This window comes from Sapajus apella, unplaced genomic scaffold (genome assembly GCF_009761245.1).
Source record: "Sapajus apella isolate SASKATOON/1434 unplaced genomic scaffold, GSC_monkey_1.0 scaffold53, whole genome shotgun sequence".
Taxonomy (NCBI): domain Eukaryota; kingdom Metazoa; phylum Chordata; class Mammalia; order Primates; family Cebidae; genus Sapajus; species Sapajus apella.
Window position 1 is genome coordinate 6,018,814 of NW_022436993.1, and position 4,668 is coordinate 6,023,481.

The window sequence follows — 4,668 nt, forward strand, 5'->3', positions numbered from 1 at the left end:
CTGTAATCTCAGCTACTCAGGAAGCTGAGGCAGGAGAATTGCCTGAACCCAGGAGGCGGAGGTTGCGGTGAGCCGAGATCGTGCCATCGCACTCCAGCCTGGGTAACATGAGTGAAACTCCGTCTCAAAAAAAAAAAAAAAAAAAATCACCATAGCATTTGGCCCTTGTTCACTTAATAGTTACCATATTGGTTATGAACATGCAACCACTACCAACAGAGTCTGAATTTAAAGCATTGTTGATCCCACCTTTGCATTTTAGCACAGCCCCCTTTAAGCCTCTGTGACACACCTTACATTGGGATGAATTTAGATCCCTAGGCCCACTGTGGTGGGGAGCACTTTTGATATCAGTTTACTCGTGGTTTTAAGAACTTTTGTATTACAACCTTACTGTGATCCCAGACATTTTTTGATTCCCATTTGTTATAAAGTAAATGTCTGTGTCCCCTACCCCACATTCATATGTTGAAATCCTGACCCCCAGGGTGATGATATTGGGAGGTGGGACTCAGCAGAAATTAGGTCATGAGACTGGAGTCCTTATGCATGGGATTAGTGCCCTTATAAAAGGGACAGGAGAGCTCTCTTTGCCCTCTACCATGTAAAAATACCATGAGAAAATGGCCACCTGCAACCTGAAAGAGGCTTTCACCAGAACCCAACCATGCTGGCACACTGATCTTGGACATCAGCCTCCAGAACTGAGAGAAGTAAATTTCTGCTGTTTGTAAGCCACCCAGTCTATGGTATTCTGTTATTGCAGCCCAACTGAGACACCCACATTTTATTTTATTAGCAATCTGATGAACTAGAAATGCTCAGTTACTGGCCTTCAGAAATTGACCTATTTACTAGTCCTTAACAAAGTGGCAACCAGTTTTGTCCTAAGGAAGCAGACACACTATACAGTTAGTTTCAGGCTAAATGAAACAAACTCACACATTCCTCACTAAACATTTCTTATAAAGATGCTGGCAAATGGGCTTCTTTCTAAATAAACAACTATCATTGTATAGAAAAATTTTGAGACTAGCTATATTTAATAACACATAAGGCATCATGATGTTTGCGTGCTACAAGATTTCAGAATTTATTTCTACTAGTAAATAAATTATGTAGAAGTCAACTCATGATTTTTATATGTTTATTTTATTTTTTTACTTTTTGAAACAGGGTCTTACCCTGTCACCCAAGCTGGAGTACAGTCATGTGAACGTGGCTTACTGCAGCCTCAATCTCTTGGGCTCAGATGATTCTCGCACCTCAGCCTCCCAAGTAGCTGGGACTACAGGTGTGTGCTACCATGCCTGGCTAATTTTTTGTGATTTTTGTAGAGATGGGAATTCACCATGTTGCCCAGGCTGGTCTTGAACTCCTGGGCTCAAGCAATCTGCCTGCCTTGGCCCCCCAAAGTACTGGGATTACAGGCATGAACTACTGTGTCTGGTCTGAAACTCATTGTTTTAAAGACTTCTTTTAACAGACAGGTTCCAAAGACCTCACTGTATATTTTTTGTAAATTGTATTGAAACATAACATACATATAGAAAAGTGGACCAATCATAAGTGCACAGCTTGATGAATTTTCACAAAGTGGCAAACCCATGTAACGAACAACTTTATCAAAAAGCAGAGCATTACCAGCAACCCAGAATCCCATAATGCCTAGTCATTGCTCCCACATAATTATAATCCTGATTTCTAACACCATAGATGAGTTCACCTTTAAAATTTGTTCTTTATATCTTAATACAAACATCTTGATTTTGTATAAGTAGAATCATACACTATGAACTCTCTTGTATCTGGATTCTTTGCTCAGCCTTGTAAGATCCATGTATATTATTACACGTAGTTGTAGTTTTTTCATGTCATTACTGTGTAGTATCCCATATATAAATATGCCACAATTAATTCATTCCACTATAGATGAACTTCTTATTATTTCTAGTTTGAGGTTAATATGAATAGTGTTGCTATGAACATTCTAGTACATGTGTACATCTGTCCATTGGCTATATACCTTGGAGTGGAATTGCTAGGCCTTGGCGTATATCCATGTTCAGCTTTAGCAGATTCTCCCAGTTTTTTAAAGTGGTTGTACTACTTTTCCCTCCTATCAGCTAAGTGTAGTCATTCCAGTTGCTTTACATCCTCACCAACCCTTGCTATTATATACCTTTTCCATTGTAGCCAATCCCTCACCGCACATTTTAAGAAAAGAAAAAATAGACATTACAAATCATGATACTGGAAAATGCTAATCCTGTCCTATACCAGGACAGATCTCTCAGTCTGCAGTAGAAGTGAAAAAAGGACCTGACTGGCATGCCTGCAGAGCACTGTCTCCACAGCTTCTCCACGTTCCATGGCTGAGCTCCTTAGGCAGTGAGAAAAAGAAGACCAGGAAAGAACATGGCCCTGGTTCCTGCCCAGGGTGCTCTCTTGACAACGGGAACTTGGTGACCCCTGAAAGAGTACATATGTATTTACTGAGCAGCTCCCATACTGGAATATTGTCAGGAATCAAGCCTCTGCCCTCAAAGAGCTTACAGTAACCTCAATGCTTTAGCGGGGTGTCTCTGGCAGCCAGGCTGTGCATATCAAACTAAAACAAGGAGGAACTGAGGCCAGGAGGTGCTACACAATCCACACACACAGAAGCAGGTGCTGGAAACAATGGGGCAAATTCCCAGTGATCTCACCTACTTAACACCTCCTTGGAAGTGTTTCCTTTATTGAAAATTCAGATACCTTCAAGTTAATTTATCTTTGGCTTTTCACCCTGGCTTCTAAATGCTGTTTCTGCTAGAGAGGTCTTTGGGAGTCTTGGGCCAGCAATCCTCCAACTCCTTGGCCTATTACTTTCTCAGTTGTCTCTAGATATTTCTAGAGCATGGCTCCTCAGAAACACTCTAAATGCTTACAAACTTTTGTCATGGGAGCTTGTTAAACACAAATTCCCCTTCCTAATACTACTGGTCATCCTCAGCTACCATAATCCCTGGCAGAACATGCTTGGGCTTTAGAGTTCAACAGAAAGATCTTCTAGCTGCAAAATCCCAACTTCTCTAAGCCTCAGTTTCTTCATTTGGTTCTGGGAGGATTAGATAACTTATGTAAAATACTTAGTAGTGACCCTGGCACATATTGCGCATGCAACAAATGGTAGATAATATTATCAGCTGTAATTTAACGGCTCATCTGCCAAGTCATATGGCAGTTTGAGTGAGGAGCCTCATTGCTGATGAGATTGCACTGACAGCATGAGTGTGGTCACTTCAGGAAAATGTTCCTTCATGTCCATGGGAGTCAGACAGGGGTACAGAGTCTCATCTGACTGTATTTTTATCTCTGAAAATTCTGTCCTCTAAAGCCATCAGGTGTTTTGATTCGATCCCAGTATTCTAGGAATTTTTTTCCATCGGTTGTTAGTTTCTTCACTTGTTCTGCAGCAAGACCACATAGTAAAACCCAAAATGCATAAACTTTTCTCGTTAATTTATCATTTTCCAAATTTAAATGTCATTTTTTTTAACCTTCACACTAGTCTTTGGTACCATTCCCTTTCTTCTGTTTCTTTATGTAGTTTGAAGTCTCCAGATGTGTTCTCAAACGTTTTTCTTAAATGGTTACTCAATAATCATACATGGTCAGTCCCAAAGGTGAGTTTAGAACAATTTGGCAAAAAGCTTTCAACTCCTGTCCTAAGCTGACTCTTGAATGATTTGCTGAGATTTTCTAACAAATAACTATTAAATATTAACTTTAGGTAAGGAGTTGTGAAATCCCCAAAGATTAATGGAAGGCTGCTCTCAAAGGGGTCACACAGGCTCGCGTCTGTGATCCCAGCACATGGGAAGGCTGAGACAGAAAGATCCCTTAAGCCTAGGAGTTCAAGACCCGGCTGGGCAAGATGGTAAAACCCCATCTCCACAAAAATTTTTAAAACATTAGCTGGGTGTGGTGGCACACACCTGTAGTACCAGCTACTTGGGAGGCTGAGGTGGGAGGATGGCTTGAACCTTGGAATTTGAAGCAGCAGTAGTTGTGCTAGTGCCACTGCACTCCAGCCTGAGTGACAAAGCAAGGCCCCATCTCTAAAAAACAAAAGGGGGTGGGGGAGTGGGGTGTTCAGTCTTGAGAAGAAAATGATTAATCAAAATACAATGGGGGAAAGAGTATAAACCAGGGTAATAGGCATCCAACTTCCTGCTCCCCCTTCTTACAAGCTGTGTGACCTTAGGCAAGTGTCTCATTTTCTCTGAGCCCTTCTTTACTACTTTGTACAAAGTGGAAATAGTAAAACTCTTTGTGACTGTGTATCAGCAGAGTTAAATGAAGCAATGCCTGAAAAGCACTTAGCACATTAGCTGACAGAGTAGCCATTCAATAAAGATTAGGTCTTAACTTTCTACCCCTGCTTCCCAGTTATACAGCAACACACACATAGATATACACCTAAAAAACTCAGATATATTTAGAACTAAGAAATATTTTTAATCTAAAAACTTAAAACTTTTATACATGACATTGCTGTTTTAATTAAACACACTTTTAATGACAACCATCAGTTACAAGGATCACTGGATTCAGAACTTCCATACTCATGTGGGTGGGGTGCGGGAGGCATGGCATTAAAACTGCATCCTTAGATTCCACTGG